The sequence below is a fragment of the Zootoca vivipara genome, chromosome 1 (genome assembly GCF_965207765.1).
Source record: "Zootoca vivipara chromosome 1, rZooViv2.hap1.1, whole genome shotgun sequence".
In the NCBI taxonomy this organism is placed as follows: Eukaryota; Metazoa; Chordata; class Lepidosauria; order Squamata; family Lacertidae; genus Zootoca; species Zootoca vivipara.
In genome coordinates, this window is record NC_142582.1 from 29,589,279 (window position 1) to 29,607,633 (window position 18,355).

The following is an 18,355-nucleotide window of genomic DNA, read 5'->3' on the forward strand; positions in this document are numbered from 1 at the left end:
CTTTCAATTCGTGCAAGCAGATGCCCATTCATATGCAAATCTTACTTCACTTGCCACCAGTGCATTACTTTCAGCCAGATGCAGACCTACATTGCATTACTGGATATATTGCTTTCAATTTCAATTCCAGCACAAATAGACACGAGTTCATGCAACTGAATTAGAGCCTGCTTTGCTATCTAAAACAAAGCAGGAACAATGTTTTGAGTTCGGGCATTATAAATTATAAGCAAAGTATCAATATTTAGTGCCAAGTGGATTTTTTTAAATAAAAACATCATCCCATCATAAGGTGCATTTGGCCAGCCACTTTGTGAGCCTAACATTACCACAACCTAAGCTCTAGCCCAGTGTTTCTCAACCAGTGTGCCTGCAGATGTTTTGGGACTACAACTCCCATCATCCCTAGCTAGCAAGACCAGTGGTCAGGAATGATGGGAGTTGTAGTCCCAAAACATCTGGAGGCACACTGGTTGAGAAACACTGCTTTAGCCTAGCAGGAGGCTATATAGGGAAAAGGGCCTTCTTTGTGGTGGCACCCTGACGACCAAAGACCTTATTTTATCAAACTTTTAAATCTGACCTGTTTTATCTCATCTGGCCATTCTTATGCTACTTTATATTCTTTATACCACTCTGCATTTCTTGTATCTGAAGCTGCATATTTTTATATCACACTTTAAAGCTTTTAATGTTTTGGCTTTAATCAGATTTCATTTGCAAGCCACCCAGAAAACTGGTTGAGGGCATGCCGCTAATTTATGTGAAATTACTGACAAAGCTGCGCCTAACATTCCACTGAAGTCAAAATGAAGCCATAAACTGTCCTAATTCAAACATGTTTCCTTCTTGCTCACATATCCAATAGATGAGACGTTACCTGTGTGTGGTTGTATTACACACACACACACACACACACACACACACACACACACACAGATGATAGCAACTAAGTATTTGGGGAAAGTGCACAAGAGGAAATTTCCCCCAAATATGTATCTTCAGAGGGTGATATTACCCATGTGAAACCAAAACTCAGAGGAGCAGAGTTCTCACATACTTACATGAGGAGGCTAATCCTCCCCTACACAGAGTGTAGATTTAGGAGCTGCAGTTTAAGATGCCTCTATACAAACACAGCTGTATCAAAAGGGTTAACACATAAATTTTTAGAAACAAAGGGCTGGCAACATGTTTGACGCACTTGTGCCTTCCAATGTGTTTACACTACATATAGTGCCTACCCCTATTAACAATAGGGAATATTCTCTTGATCTGGTAGACAGTTTAGTAGGGCCGGTTTGCACAAACAAGTGATCTTTAATTTCTCCACAAAATTGTGCACCCACACGGAGAAGCTTTAATATGGACCCAACACTTATACAAGCACAGCCACAACAATTGCTGAGATCACAGCTACTGGGGTTGGGGTTGATTACTGTAAAAATACCAGGGGGAGATGCACCAATTGCTGTGTCATGATGTCACCAAACCAAAGTATAGCGTATTTTACAAATAACTGCAGTGCCGGAGAACAGATTAGACTATGTGGGGAAAACATTATAAAGAAATTACTTATATTTGGCTATTTAGGCAGCCAATATCAAAAATGTAAAATTGCAAAGCATGATTTCCAGAGCCTGTCAAAACTGCAAGAGAAAATGAGAAGGTACAGGCTGTTAAAGTAAGCTATGACAATAAAATTCTGAGATAAGCAGATCAATTGGGGGAGGGGAGGATAAAGGGTTTTTTTCTCCTCTGAATCCACAGAAGAACAGATAACCTGTTACAACATTTTGTGTCATCACTCACATAAAGGTGCAATTCCGTACTGAAGTTCTGCTGGTTGAGGGGCTGCAGGATTTGGCAGAAGCACCAGAATGCCAGATAAGCTGATGTCACAAAACATACACCAGCAAAACACATTATATATGCTGGCAGAATGGCTTAAACGTGACATGGGCAGCCCAGGACAAGAGTACATTTACACCAAATCCAATGCACCTTCAATCTATGATCACACACAAGATTTATCCCGCACCCAGTTCAATGCCAGCTAGGAGGGAGACCCATCCTGTGATCAGCAGCAATGGGGATGTTGTTCACAGCTGTACTGTACCTCCGTAGTGTTGAAAACCTATCCGCTCCAGACAGGCTCTGGTACTTTACAAGCTGTTATGCAACAGATGAAAGCACCCTAATATAGCACTGGTTCCTTTGCTGTCTGTTGAGCCACTGTAGAAAGTGATTTTATGTTGCATAAGGGGCTGTGAACCCTCACCTGGAGGAATACCTGGGCAGTAGCAGGGTCACTACTGATTGCGGCACTAAGGGGGCTGGAATGGCGGCACTGTTGTCTTGTCTGTTGTATGCATGGTGATGTAGGGAACACGGGTGGCACTGTGGTCTAAACCACTGAGCCTCTTGGGCTTGCTGATCGGAAGGTCAGGGGTTTGAATCCGTGCGACAGTGGTGAGCTCCCATTGCTTTGTCCCAGCTCCTGCCAACCTAGCAGTTCAAAAGCACACCAGTGCAAGTAGATAAAGAGGTACTGCTGCAGCAGGAAGGTATATGGTGTTTCTGTGCACTCTGGCTTCCGTCTCGGTGTAACCCATTGCGCCAGAAGCCGTTTAGTCTTGCTGGCCACATGACCTGACCTGTCTGTGCACAAACGCCGGCTCCCTCAGTCTGAAAAGCGAGATGAGCACCACATCCCATAGTTGCCTTTGACTGATGTAGGGGTGCATTCTGGGGGATATATTTCATTTCACTGACTCCTTTCATGTGTGGGTTTGCATCAGTGATGGAACAATCCTCACTTCCAATGACATTTTAACAACAGTTCCTTAAGGTGTTGGCTTCCCCTTCCAGACTGGAAAAGGAGGGGGATATGGCAGTTGTTATGCTAGCATAGATAACAGTAGCTTATCTCCAGTTCCAGCATAATGCTAATATAGGATTTCTCTGTGACCTCTGTTTTGCAATTCCTCCACACATTGGTATGCTTAATGTTGCACCTTTCAGAGTGTCCAGCCATGGCTCTCAAACTTCCCATCACCACACAAACACACAGATCACTTGGAAATTACTGTGGTTCTGGCAGATCACTTAAGAAGCTTTGTTGTTCTACAAACCAAAGGACATACATAAATCACATTTTAGTAACATTTCTTCCTTCAGCACTAACATCATTGTCAAAACTAGTGCCATATTATTAAAATCATGGCCTTAAGGTAGCTGGAATTGAAAGCCCTTCAACTAAATACATTTTTAGGGGAGACTTTGGAGACTGTACCAGTTTCATAACATAAAAACCACAAGACCTTTATCCTGGTCTGTTTGTTAATCCATACCTGATAAAAATTGCCTCCTTCCTTAGAAAAAAAAAATATTGTTCCTTTTCACGGACCATCTGAACACAGGATTACTGTCTAAAAAACTCCAGTATACCTGAATGATTTAGATTATTGAATCCTTCAGTACAAAAGAACCCTCTATATTGTAATGATACAGGTGTTTTCATTGAAAACTTTATGATGAAAGGGCTGCATCCATCAAATTAAAAAACAGGAAAGGGATAAAGAGCCTGGAGGGGGGAGAAATCACACACTTAGAGCAGGACTGTTATAGAGGACCATTATTAATCTGAAATTATTAAAACTGTCAACCAGTTAACAAGTTTTAATCAAATAAATCACCTGCTTTGAAAGTTGTTCATACCAAAACCACAATACAGTATAGGTATTTCAGATATATTTAAGGAAGTCTGAAATGTATTAAATATAGAATTTAACAAATGAACTCTCATTCACTGAAACAAGGGAAAGCCATCTCTAGTTGGTTGCCCTCATCAACCAACTAAAGCTTTAGGTATTTGCAGCACAAATGCATATTTACTTGGAAATATTACATTCAACGAAACTAACTCCCTAGTAAGTGTGTTTAGGATTGGAGCCTTTGGTTATTTATTTATAAACTTTCTATCCCATTTCTTCAAAGAAATGCAAGATAGCTACAACACAATCCCCATTTACCTGGGAATAAGCACCTTAGGAACTCAATTAGATTTACTTCTGAGTAGACATATACTGGCATGTAAAGGTAAAGGACCCCTGGACAGTTAAGTCCAGTCAAAGGCGACTATGGGGTGTGGCGCACATCTCACTTTTCAGGCCGAGGGAGCCGCCATTTGTCCACAGACAGATTTCCAAATCTAAACCGTTACTGGCGCATGGAGGACTGTGATGCGGTGTTAATCTATTAACTATTTCTGCCTTACAAATCGCATACATCCATTTAGAATGGAACATTAACAGTAAGTTATGTTGTTATCTAAATATCATTTTTAAAATTACGAAACAAGTCACATTATTCAGCAATGAGCCACTTGTTCAGCACCTGGCGAAACACCAAAAGGATTTTTCACCCAGAGGATTTTGATATTCAAAGCCTGTATTACATCTGCCTATCATCTGCAGGAACACAGTACGGGTGTCAACCATTTTAGCCACGTCCAATTGATGCGCAACTGCTGACACGCAGGTCATTTGGACCCAGAAGAGGGTGGAATGGAGCAGGCTTATGCGTGATCCACCAACATGCACTTTGACCTGGAATGCAACCCTTGCAAGAAACGGGGAGTTGCCTGTAGTCTTCTATGATAATCAGTAACGGCTAACTCCAAATAAATAAACACCGTGAGCAACATTCCGTAACAAATGGATTTTAGTACATAGCAAGTCCAACTATTCTTTCTCAGAATTCACAGACGTATAAGGATAGATTCTAAAGTAAGTTAAATAAGTTCACAGAAGGAAAATTTCCAGTGCCCACGTCCCCCACTTGAGCCCCTTGAAAAGCCTCTCTGCAGGTTCTATCGAAGGACACGGGAGAGAGAAGACATACACCTCATTTGAGGCAGTTCAACCATCCCATTCCAGGGGGAGTCCCGAGACCCTCTGGAGCGGATTTTCAGGGGGTGGCAGTGCAGAGAATGGGATAGGAAACTTTACTACTTCTGTGAACTTCCTTATTTTAGGAACCAAGGCCTGGGTATAAAATAAACAAGGACCAAATAGGCTTATTATATTCACGACCATGAAAACTAGAAACATAGATCACCGTTAGAAACTAGAAACTAGAAACATAGATCACCGTTAGAAAGGCTTCCCACTAGGCAGTCATAATATGCGAAAGCCACTAACTACATGTCCGTCATGCGATACTACACTGTATGGCATTTTATTATGCTTCCTTAGGCCCACAAACATCAGCTTTCTGTACGACGCTGCAAGTAATGCCTTTAAAGCTAGTCTTGGGAGTTGATCTCTGCAGCCAACAACTTACCTCATTTCCGGCCAGGACAATGCCAGAGTGGCAGAGGGGGAAGAAGTCTGTGTCCCACCAGGCTGCTAAATACCTCGGCGGCCATGGAAACCCCCCCCCCCACTGTTCATGCAGCATAAAGTATTTCAATCCTCGCATGTTCAGGATTGGGAGGCTAACTTTACTTTAGTAAGTTATCCCTGTATAAGACAGGGATAGAAATGATGCTTTGAAATGCATTTGTTGTTTTTCTTTTTATTTCTGAGTATTTATAACCAGCCCTTCGTTGACTATTTTAATCCCACAGCAGGGATCAATAAAATAAAGCAATAAAAATTACAGAATCCATAAAAAGGTCCAATCAATAACAAATTATTGCACTGTTGTTCCTTCTGCTGTGAGCCACTTTGGGCACATTGACGCAGCAAAACAGCATACTAATTAATTAAGAAACAACAAGAGGGACCTGAAATAAAAGGTTGCAGTGTGTAACCAACAGGCATTTAGTTGGCATTTTGTGGCTACGAATCATGCTCAGTCCTCACTGGGCTGTTTGGGTCTTTTTTTCCTACTATCAGGGAGTTGTTGCGGCTACTCCCGAGTAAAGATGCTCCAGTCCATTGTGTCTTTAAAGGTTTTATTGTGCATACTATTTACAGTGCAGAGATAGCAGAAAACATGACCCGCCTAGTCACTCTCAGAACCCAGCAATGGCGCCCGTCGGCTTCGGGGCCAGCATAATAACCGGGGCATCCCAAAATGCTGCCCCTTCGCCCTGCGTTTGAGCGCGTGCCTCGATTCGGGCGCTGGAAAGAGCAGTGTCCCTTCTTCCCCTTGCTGGCTGGGACGGTGCCTGGGCTCTGACGCCTCCCTGAGCCGTCCCTCCTCCCCTAGATGGTCAGAGTGGTGCAGGGGCTCCGATACGTCGCTGAGCTCTTCTTCCACCGTCTGTTCTCCAGAGTGTTGCCAGGGCTCTGATGCCTTGCTGAGCCTTCCCCCTTCCATTCCGCTTTCCCCTGACCCGCTGCTAGCGCTGTCACTGGGCGAAGTGCTGGTCAGGATGATGGGGGGAGGTTCCCTGTAGGGAGTCCCCCTGACAGATACTTTGTGCTTCTGCAAACCTTAAGCTTCCTCCCAACCTGCTAATGCAGGCATCCAAAACTTCGGCCCTCCAGATGTTTTGGACTACAATTCCCATCATCTATGACCACTGGTCCTGTTAGCTAGGGATCATGGGAGTTGTAGGCCAAAACATCTGGAGGGCCGCAGTTTGGGGATGCCTACTCTAGTCCCAGCAATGACATACACACTATCCCTGGCGCATGCTCCTTAGAACATACAAGTTCTCCCACCTTTACAATAATTGCTAGCCATATACAAAAGGTTTGTTTTCCCATTTGGTCACAGCTGCAATGACACCATCACCTATAAAAGTCTAATGGAACAGACCATATTTTTAGTCCTCCCCTTTCTAGACTGCCTGTGAAACAGTGTTTAAATAGTAAAAAGTCATGCTCTACCGGTATTGACTAGTAAATGGCTTATCCTATATAACCCAGAAAGAGAGATTTACATTATATTAAACTCCATCTTTAAACACACACACACACACACACACACACACACACACACACACACACACACACACCAAGAGTTCAGATTCCTCAGCTGACTTTAAAGTGATGCCCTCCAATTCGGAGTTGCCATGGCATCGACTGTACAAGACTCCAGTTAAAGACACAAAATGCCTCTTTTCCTAAAGGCAGTTATGGGAAGTTAGCAAGTTTGGAAAGGAACCAAGTATGCTTTGGCTCTGCAGTGGACCTAATTTATCATCATTTGGACATTCCAGTGGTTAGCTAAACCAAGAAAGCAGAACAACTGGCACTTTATAACGTCAAGAAAAGCTAAGCTCCATAGGCACTGCCAAAGTTATAGGCTTGCCCTACATACCAACAGCAATTTTCACTATTAGCCATTTGCTCTCCGATAATAGATTTAAATAAATATAATGACACCCAATTCCCCACCACTGATACTCAAATCTCCGCAATTAGGAAAGACTCGGTATAGTTCTGTATATGGAAAGAAGAAATAATGTGTTTGGGTTTTTTTTAAAAAAAGCAATCAATTCTTCAGAGGAAGTTCTGAAGGATGTAAGATACCATATTTATTTCCTTTACAAGTTGGATATTATGCTAGGGTTTTATTGTTTTTTAAAAATGCAAACAAAACATCTGGCTGACAGAAAACTGTGCAAACAATTGACGTTCACTGTCAAATCTGCTCCCAAGACTTTTCAAATGGACTTGTTGAGTAAAGCATTTTAGGAGTACTATAATGAGTACCTTCATAGCAACTGCAAGTTCCTTTGCTCCTAGCAATCAAAAGAGCCCTACTATTAGAAAGAAATTTCAACTATCCTATTGGTAAAACAGAAATACATTTGCCAAGCAGCAAAGTTTTCTTCTTCCAAATATATTACTGAAATGTTGCTTTGCCAGCTGTCACATGGCATGAAGAAATGGGAAGACAGCAGCAAAGGCCACTGAATTAGTCAGGGGTATTTCTCAAGCTTCAAGACTATTTGAAAATTTTCATCAGTGTCACAGAAGAATGGTTTATGCACCAAACTATGTGTTGCTTAATGATCCACGACAGTTGGATCCATAAGACAGTTTGTACGGATTTTGCACTGTTGTCTAAAAGAAATTTAAATTTAATTTCTCAACATGGTTTTTTTGGGATATGTATTCGCAAGTTAAGGAATATGTTGTCTGCCGTCCTGGCTACTATCTTAGGTTTTAGGATCAATCCTTGGGTATCAACAGATTTGGATGCAGCAGGTTGAAGAGCAAAACTAATTCCCCTCAAATAGCCTCAAAACTTGGGAAATCTGTAAGTAAATTGCAGTCCCCTTCTTCTAACCTTCATTAACTTCATGGTTTTAGATACACTTACTTCATATACAAATTAATATTAGGAAACACCCCTGGTGGCTATTTGCCTCTTAATTTTCCATGTATACATAGACAAGTCAATGAATGGAGCCATAGTTACACATGAAACTGCCCTATTATGACAGCACCATTAGTATCACTGGTGATACTCAGCATTAGGAAGGGAAACATTCCCGTACAAATGTTAATACTGTACTCCAGTTGGTATGGCACCATTAGCAACTGTTGAACTGAAAGCTAGTCATAGGCTGCATTCAGACATACTTTATTCCGTTCTGCTGGCATTCAGGCCCAGCTCTAGGGGCAGTCTCAGTGGCGCTGCGTGCAGGAGGGCGCTGCACGACGAAGCCGCGTAGAAGCTATGCTGTGCGCTGCACCCGCCCACGAGGGCGGGGGCGCCAGTGCGATCTCTGCACCACGGCGCCAGGGCGCCCGACCGGCTTGAGACGGCCCTGCTGGCATGTTCTTACCTGGCAATTTTTGGGTTTTATTTGATATTACATATGGAAGCAAAAGACACTTTAACTTTATTCTCCTAGAGTTCCAGAGGTTTAGCACTCATTCCCATGTTGTTCCCACACAAAAAAGTTTACAAACCCATTTTGACTGCGCTGCAAACTGCTCAACTCAGACCCTCATCTGAAAATTAGAGGCAGTACTAACCCACCCATCAAGAGCTCATTTAAGGAATCCTCAGGTAATAAGATGGGAAATGCTTTAAAGGTTCAAATTGTGCAAACATAAATGCAAAGGGTGATTATAACCTATTACATATTCCTCATTGGCTACTAATGGTATGCAAGCACGTTTGGCTGTGAAAAGTTTTCAAATGTGGTTCTTACTATGTTTCAAAGTGGTTGCTACTACTGTGATGCTCCATTGTGAATATGTACACAGCAGAATTTAACAACACTAGTTTTGTGTTTGTGCAACAAAAAGCAAGAATGGCTGGGAAAGAAATCCTCTGCGAGATAAGGCTGCCTCTCCCTTTCCCTCTGGCAAGACAGAGAAAACAGGAAGCGATGTTCCATTTAAAAAAAAAAATCAGAGTTACGAAAAGTACAAATCAAGTTAGCACATAAAATGTTCTTCTTCTTTTATCCAATGGTACTTGAGATCTTTATACACCATACAAATAAGGGATGAAGCACTAGGCAAAGAAGACTCATAGGGTCTGGAAGAGGCCTCAGAATGATCTTATTCAAGCCAACTGTGTGCTACAAATACAGAGAAAGACTAAGCAAGGTGGACAATACAGTACTAGGGATATCTATAGCAGAAGAACTTGCACATTCAAATCATTCAAGGAAATGGGCTATTCACCACCATAGAAGAGTAAAGGTTATATTCTAGATCAGACCTGGAACAAAGGAGAACCCACCAGCCAGTTCTTAGCCTGTGAGAGTGACTAACTTTAACAGCCTACACCTTTTCACAAAGTGTCCCAAAAAGTCTACCTACCCTTTTCTGGGAAGTTCTGTCACACCCAATCCTTCCAATTGTTAAGAAACAAATCAACCAAGGCAGAAACATGTCATCTGACTCTTACACTCTGTTTTTACCTCTCTCTTTCAATTACAGATGACATGCACTTGATGAAACCAATGTTAAATGGCTCCTGTGTCGCAAAATGAAGTTTCTGTCTCTCACATTTCCACGCCCAGCAAGCCCTCATTTCTGCATCAAGTTTCTTTCATGCAAAAGTTCTTTTTTAAATGCGCCCAGCTCCCCCAAATAATTTTTTCCCATACAAAAATTTCAACTATTTCCATTCCTAAGCAGTACAATAACTTACGGTAATATTTCCCTTCTTTGGGCATCCTAGTATTACCTCCCCAACTACACCAAGCTTGTGTTCCTCCAAATGTGTGTGGGTTTTTTAGGAGAGATGACCCCATATCTATCCAGCCCCACCCCCCCAATTGATGCTGCACATTGCCATTCAAATGGTGTTTGTGCACCATGTTATGTGATCGATTATGTGGGGTGGGGCTTACCCCCCCCCCATATTTTATCAAGTTGGCACCCCTGCAGCCACCAATGTTTGGCACTGAAGCTTCTCTCTCTCTCTCAGATTTTAAGACCCTGCCCCTTAACCCAACCTTCTTCTATGGGGGTCTTTTCTACATACACACACACACATACCATCGCAGTCTTGAGACTTGCATGCTCACTAGTGAAAGGAAAGACACTCTGCACATGTTCAGACAATCTTGACAAATTCTAGCACTGAATTAAGACTCTACGTAACGATATGCAAACTAGTTTTTCACTATAACAAGACATCCCTCCTGTGTCCAGGAATACACATGCACACGCATCATGTGCGATTCACACACAAGTCTATTTTCCCACAGGTATATAGCAAGAGGCCACACACGCGTCTGTCACTCCCGACTGTATCCCGTTTTCCTATAGAGAACCGTCGCCCATTCCTGAACATCATCACCACGTGTGAGGTGACCCATCTTCAAACATTACCTACTCCTTCCATTTACTTTTCGAACAAACACATTCGCAGACCCAGCGGCACTTTTTAGGGCTCTGGCTGCCCCTTACAACACCCTCCTCCACTGCACCAGCCTTACCTTAGGCCTCCTTGACAACATTCCCAATTGCCCCTCAGAGTGACCGCCAGTTTCACACGATACCCGGTGCGTACCCTGTCCTCCTACCAAGGCACGACCCCCCCCCCGGGGCTGCTCTTTATTGCTCCCGAGTGGCAGGCGGACTCTCCCTTGCCCCTTCGCAGGCCCTTTCCCCCGCCGCCTATGCCAGCTCTCGGTGCCCACGAATGCCTTCGACGTGGCTCGGGGGCAGCCTTTCCCCCACCTCCTCCAGCACCAACACCTACCTAGTTCGCCCCACCCACGAGACCCTCACGCCGAGGGAGAAGCAGCTCGTGCAGCAGGGAGCCGAGGCTCCTGCGCCAAACATGCCCATGCATATTCCCTAGGCAGAAACTTCCGTCTCGCACTTTTGTTTCCTCTTGCAGCGTCCTTTAAAAGACATGGGGGGGGGGACACCTCTGCGAAACCGAGGGCAGGCGCGTGTGGGGATGCGGCGGAGGGAGGGGGGAAGCACCACCACCACCACCACCACCTATCTTCTCCCCCGGTGCCCTTACCGTTTCTCCGGGAGTCCAGCGCCTCCGAGGCGCTTCAGGGTCTCTCGGTGTGTGTCCCGAGCGGGACTCTTCCAGCAGCGCCAGCCAGGCAGGATGAGCTCATTGGAAGCAGGCGGGCAACAGTCCCCGCCTCCCGCATTTCTCCCCCTCAGGCCGCCTTTCCCTCGGAGCAGCCAGCCAGGCTCGCGCAGGGGGGAAGGGAGGGAGCTTCCCAGGCTGGTTGCAATGGATGCCTCGCAGTTTCGGCCCGCTTGCTCTCCACACACGCCGTCTGGTCTGGGCTGAGCGTCCTGCAAAGCGCGCGAGCCAAGCCCTGGACTGGGCGCGGCCAACTCACCGTGGCAACCTCCCCCCTTCCCTTCCCTTTTTTATTTTTCTGCTTCTCCTCTCGGTTCCTACCAGCAGCTTCCAACAGCACCAGCCCCCTCCTTCTCTCTCCCTCTGTTTCCCTCCACCCCCTCGAGTAGCCAAAGTTCCTGTTGCTTTGGAAAGAGGCAAAACCATCTGGGACCAATTAGCGGGAAGGGGGCTCAGCAGGACTGCAGGGCAAGCCAGGCTGGGGAGACCCGGCCTTTGGCATTCCCGCCTCCTTTCCCGCGGATCGGCAAATGCAAACCTGGAGTCAAAGGTGGGGGTGGCGGCGGGGTAGGGTTGGAGTAAAGGGCTTGGATCAGGCCGCCTCCGCGCGGAAGTGACCGGATAAATATAGTGGCGGACAAGTGCTTAATCAATGTTGCCTTGCATGGCTGCTGTTTTTTTTTTTTGTCCCTCCTGTCCGTGCTCACGGGAAAGCTGCTCATACGGGGCTTGTTGCAACGGCGTCCTCTCTTGCATCTGTGATATTGTTACCTACCTGCCTTACTTGGATTGCGTGTAACGTGGCTTGCATACTGTTTAAGCTGCTGCTGTTACGTGTTAAGAGTTCACTCCTTCAGTCGGTCACAGGATTGGTTACCTTTTTTTAACCTGGGGGGTTTACAGTATCACAGTACTGTTTAATCGTTGGGATTTAAAAGCAAGGGGGATTTTAAAAGGTTTTATTGATATATAATACGAAAATAAAATCTATTTGGTGAAAGAGGAATCTTCAAACGTTGTCATAACATTAAGCTCTTTATATTCTTTTGTCTGTGTTAAGTGATTGATGGCTGTTGGGTTTCTTGTCCTCAGGCTGCTGAGCTAGAGACACTTGCTTGGGAGTAAGTATTCAACTCTGAAGAATACACTGTATTTTGAGTAAACCTGCACAGATTGTACTGTTATTACACTTTTTTTTAAGAGAAGGCACTTGTTGAAATATTTTTGAATGCAACCTTGCAAGTGAGCAGTATTTTTGACACATTCCCCACCCTTTTAATTCTGTGTCGAAGCATGTGTTAAATCCATAGTTGTTCCGTACTAAACCATACTCATAAGTATAAACTATTGATCTCAGTAGGTCTGCTCAGAGTATGACTAAGCCTGAAATCCTAACCCAGTTTACCTGGGAGTAAGCTCCACTGAATTCAATAGAACTTACTTCTGAGTAGACTTTTAGGATTGTGTGGTTTGTTTGATACGACCTATACATCTTATCATTTGTAAAATTGGAGGTTCTGTAACTTAAGACACATTTTCTGATTAATGGAACGCTCATCACTTATAACAGCAATGGGAACAATACAAGTGCCTTGGTATTTGTTGAAGGTTTTTAATTCTCTTCCGGGATACAAGGTCATACACATCGGAAATAGCCGATTGCATCTTTAAAGTGAAACCATTATCCAAAATGCCAATAAATATTATAGCACAGAAATGTATCCCTCCTCCATTCAGTTACTTCCTCCCCTCTGCCCCCAATAATTTTTATTACAATTCTGAATGCAAGTCTAACAGCACAGTTCTGTCCGTGTTTATTTGGCTGTAAGGCCCCCTTGGGATTAATAAGGCTTACTCCAAAGGAAGTGTGCCTAGGATTGCAGCATGAATCTCTTAGACATACAGTTCTGAATTCTTAGGCCTACTGAGCAGTACAAACTAAATGATTTGTACATTTTAAAATTCTGTTGCCACAATTTGCCAGATATTTAAAACAAGTTTCTGGGCTTGGTCATTTTGCCACTCCTGATAAATAGTCTTTGGTACTCCTTGCAGTAGGAACACCATCAGCAATGACTCACATCTTGCTGCAGGCACTTCATTTTCTAAGTATTTTTACCCAGGGAATCTTTGCCTCCCCACAAATCCTATGTTTGCTATTGGAGAGACCCTTAACATGCGGTTCCAATTGTTATTTTTATTGACTGTAAACTACTTTGGCACTCTCTGGAGTAAAAGGCAGTATTGCAAATAGTTTTACTAATAAAATAAATAAGTGTTATTAAAAGCAGTTTCAACTCAGAATTCCAACGAGTATCAAATTAAGTGTCTGCTTACAAGATAATTTGCCTTGGAAAGAGAACTCATGCTAACTTCTGATTTGCTTACACATTCCTAGGGTTACTTGGGTTGAAGTGAATTGGAAGAAGGCAATATCAGAAGCTCCTGACTCATCTCCCTTTCATCCTGTGCTAATAGATCATGATGTAAACAAAAGAAGAACTGTTATCTCAGGGTGGGAGTTTACATGTCTGTAGACCAGTGAGGACCAAAGAGACTGAAATACTTGGGAATTTATTGTTCCTGTAATCGGGGAGTGGTAATCTCAGGGTAACCCTGAGATAGCAGCTTGTTTCATGTGAAAGTGTGTTTGACCGAGTTTGGATTAACCTACCAAGAACACCATCCATAGGAGAATAGTTCATTTCTCTGTTGTCTGGGTGATCAAGACAGTGTCTGGGTTTCCTTGCATTTTTACTGCACAGACTTTTGTCTCTGACACCTGAGGCTTGTTAACAACAGTGTTTCAAACCCAGCAGACAGATCAGGATAGATCCTGTAGGTAGGTACCTCTCAGTAATGAAAGAGTCTTCATAAGGTGTCCAAACAAATGAGACCCAGGGGTGTTGTCAGTATTCAAGACACCAATTGCATTCAGATCCACAGGAAAGCAAGGAGTCTGGATATTTTTCGCTATAAATGAATTCCGCCTTCTATAGTACTTCAGCACTTTCAATGACATCAAGTGGAGAGGGGGGTGTTTACTGTCTTCAGCCTCTTCCCCTTGGGAGGAGCCAGATCCACAGCTGTTCTTTCACTTAGGATTTTCCCCTCCTTTCCCTCTTCCACTGATTTATTCAGATAATTTGTCTGAGCCAGAAGGCTTTCTGAGCTTTCTTTAATGGGAGTCATGTCTGCTTCCAGATTCTCAAATTTCCCTTGCAAAGATTGAAAGTTTTCAGAGATCTGTTCAAGTTATCAACAGACACAGCTTAAGCTAAGAATGACAGCAGCAAAAGGCAGCTCCAGCTTTGGGAATTTAGAAATCCCCCCCCCCAAATATCTTTGTTCCTGGCCATTTATTTTCACTAGTTTCTACTATGGTTTCTGGTTACACAACTATAGCTGCTCTTTTAACAGGCCCTTGTTAGGACTATTTCAATTAGAACTAGCCATTCAAACGAACTCCTTGTGCTGAGCAGTCTGAAAGAATCTCCCTTTCTCCAGTAGAAGGAGTGGTCACTTTAATTGATTGCAACTAATAACAAATTACTGTCCATTTTGGTCTAGCATAAGCAATTGCTCCTATAGCTGTTGTGGTTTTTGTTTTTTTTAAGGGTATAATAAGTAGAGACCATAGCCTGGGGCTTTGATTAGATACAGTACTGTTGCTTCTTGGAGCGTGTTGACCTAGAGATGCTTGCCATACTCCCTGATTTGCTTCTCTGGTATTCTGAAAAAAAATGGGAATGAGTAGGGAAACTTTGGGAAGGCAAAACATCGCTGGTTCCCCCCCCCCACACTCCATCTCTTTTTATCCATATTGAGGCTGTGATTTTGCACTACTGTTTTGTGGACCACTTCTAAGGATTGATATATGGAATGAGAGCCGAAGGAAGACAAGTCTTGAAGAATCACGCTCTTTTACTCTTGAGACATACTTGAAACGGAGCCTAAATCTCCACTACAGCCTCACCAGCAGGGCCAGCCCTTTAAATCTTTAGCAGATAGATATTCATGTGACAAATTGCTACGAATTGTGGCAGAACGTACCACCGCTGTCAGATCACTGCAAGCACTACATTTCCCCTACATGAATAGGGGGAAAGCCAAGCTCTCACAAACATTTCAAGAGGATATATTTTACGACAGCATACATTTGGAACAACCAGGGTCTTCTGTACCACCATCAAATCTGTAGTTCCCAGTCTGGTAGGGTAGTGAATCTTACCGCTGGTCTCTGAATCAGAGTTCAGGAAGGGAAAAGGCAGAACGCCACCATGGCACCATTGGAGCCATGGCACCTGTAGCCCAGCTTCTGCTACCTTCCTTGGTCCTCGTAATCCACGAAGCAACTGAGTGACTAGTTCCGCAGCAGGAGAGGGAGGAGGAATTGCTGAGCAGCGACATGGATCGCAGGTCTTTGGTTCGCTAGGTACCGGTAATTCCAGCTGTCATATTTTAATCTCTTCTGGGGGCCTCCAGCTGCCCTGAGCCAAACAGTGACAGGGAGAGAGCACTTTACAGCTTGGTGAGTAAGCAGGCAGTGAGGATATGTATTCGCTCCGTGTCAGAATTCCACAAAGTGGCGGAAAGACATTAGCTGCACTTGGAATCTCCTGGCCTCCACCCCTGAAGCTTCTGTTGGATTTAACTTCAGGCATCAGCTGTCTTGGATCAGCTCAGCCCCGCATTTAGTAAATAGTTTTTCATGTAGAAAATATGTGAAGAAGTGGTCTTGGTCTTGCTGCAAAAAACAACAACAACAACCCACATAGCTGCTTGATTTTTGACTGTCATATTAATGGTAGAAATGAGCAGTTTTCCTTAGAGAAATAAGGACCTGCTTCAGATATACGCAGTTCTTGTCATATGATCTTCCTCCCAAGTACTGTAGTAGACAGAGTACATTTTAAACCACTTCCACACACACACAAAACGCTAGGGAGTTTATTTTTCCACTTAATTTTTCCTTCTGCCTTTTTAAAAAACTTCCTAAGTTTTCTATTCTTTATCTACACATACCTCTCTATTTTCGGTAGGTATAGGAACCCAGGAAGTTGTCTTACTCTGAACCGGACCCCTTGGTCCATTCAGCACAGTATTTATATTATTCTCCGCCAAACAGGTGCCCTCTTGAGGGCACCAGGTTGGCAGTGGCTCTGAGGCATTTCAGGCAGGGGTCTCCCCCTACCTGGAGATGGGACCTTTTGCTGCCACAGAGCTCCTGGACCATGGAAGACTAGGCTGGTGCTAAATTTTGTATGCTGGACAACAGCAGCACACTTCTTCAAGGTACCTGAAGAAAAAATAACTGCCAGTAGCCTCAGGAATAGTAGATCCTGTGGAGAAAAACTGCTCATGTTGGTTACAATTTACTCATACAGTTATACTTTCATCATGAGCCAGGATCAGCCCTAGCTGATTATATTAAGGAGAGTCAGAACTTCATTTATTTTAAGGGGGACGGGGAGCGGATATATGATATTGCTGCTCATAAAGGAGCAATGAATTCAGGGATTAGCATGCACTCCTTATTTATATCTCTGTCATTTTTAAATTTAAATGAAAGAACAGGAATAGTTGTGTGGGGACACTGCTTGCTCCAGTTATGAAAAAAGCAGCAAGAGGTGGGCAGTAAACTGTTTGGAGGAAGAAAATAAATGAAGCATCATTACTTGGCTGTTGCAAGTGCAATAATCTATGTCAGGGGCACAGTGGTCAGAAAATGGCTGAATAAGTAGATGCTGCATAGAATCTAACTTTATTTTCTAAATCCTGGTTTCATGCTTTCTGTGTGGCTTCTGCTTTCCTTCGCCATTACCACTGTCATGTCGTTTTTAGTTGGGAGAAGCCCTCTCTGCACTGTGCTGGAATCTACATCAATAGCCAGTTCCTTCTCTCCTCCCTCAGGCACGTCTTCTAATCTCCAATCTCCATTTTGCAACATTTAACCAGGACTGGTTTCCATGGTTTGATTCTCCACTGCCCTGTCCCACAGTTGAGGCAATCAACAGCCCCCTGTAGCTGTGGCCTTTCCTTAAAGGCTCAGACGACTAGCAACAGCCAGGCAAGAGCACCTTGCACATGCCTTAACTAGCATTTGTTGGCATGGCAGCAATGGTGGCTTGCCCATTCTCTCGGATTAGTTCAGGAGATCCCTGGAGATAGGTTTATTTCCTGGAGAATCTGGGGCAAACCTGGATGGTTGGCAACCCTGGTGGTGGAGCAAGGGGGAGAACGGTGGTATAAATATGGCCATGCATCTCTTGCAGCGCACTGTTTGGCTCATAGCCATTATGCTATGCCAGTTTAAATTGTTTGGTGTTCAAATATGAACAGATCCTACTCATTGGCTTTTGATGCTCCTAAAAGTTACACTTTTGTAAGACTCATGAGATGAGTGCACAAATTAAAAGACCAAAACCTGCAGTCTTAAATAAGCCTCTGAAGTTCTTGTCTACAGTTCCTGCTTCCCAATGTGGGTTCAGCAGAGCCAAATGACTTTAATTAGCAGGAAATTTCAATCTTCCCTTCCAGAAAACCCGCAGATGTAAATAATAATGCCGATAATCCTTGATGTTTCTGCCGAGTTACAAGAAATGGAAATGCTGATCTTATGGAAAACTGTCCTTACAGTAAACAACTTTGTTAAAGGGGGCAATTCTGCCTAGGGAAGATTGGCTGAGTTGCTCATCTTCTTTTTACTGCTAATTTGCAATTAGCTGCTGTTGTAGCCTAGGCCCATGTGGCTGTGGTATGTCTTCACATTTTTCGAGAAGTCTGCAGAATGAATTTTCGATATCCTGTCCTAGGAATTATGTGTGGGAAGTTGAAAGTGGTGCTACTAAATTCCCAACTGTAG

The 18,355-nt window shown here is 43.7% G+C and overlaps 1 protein-coding gene and 1 long non-coding RNA gene across 7 annotated transcripts in view; one reads left to right on the forward strand and one right to left on the reverse strand.

Moving 5' to 3' along the window:
- TANC1 (tetratricopeptide repeat, ankyrin repeat and coiled-coil containing 1) overlaps positions 1–12,017 on the reverse strand; it is a 134,554-nt gene extending 122,537 nt beyond the window's left edge. For 2 of the 6 annotated variants that reach the window (XM_060280045.2, XM_035132073.3), the window contains exon 1: positions 11,413–12,017. The gene's annotated coding sequence lies outside the window, so the exon portion shown is untranslated. Of the gene's footprint in view, positions 1–10,873; positions 10,911–11,139; positions 11,254–11,411 lie in introns of those variants that run through there. The other 4 variants (XM_035132091.3, XM_088651758.1, XM_088651764.1 and 1 more) reach the window with 4 other exon arrangements.
- LOC148687512 (uncharacterized) lies at positions 11,904–14,021 on the forward strand. Its single transcript, XR_015945814.1, has 3 exons — positions 11,904–12,040; positions 12,583–12,611; positions 13,889–14,021. It is a non-coding gene; the product is annotated as an uncharacterized LOC148687512 (long non-coding RNA).
- The last annotated feature ends 4,334 nt before the right edge of the window (positions 14,022–18,355 follow it).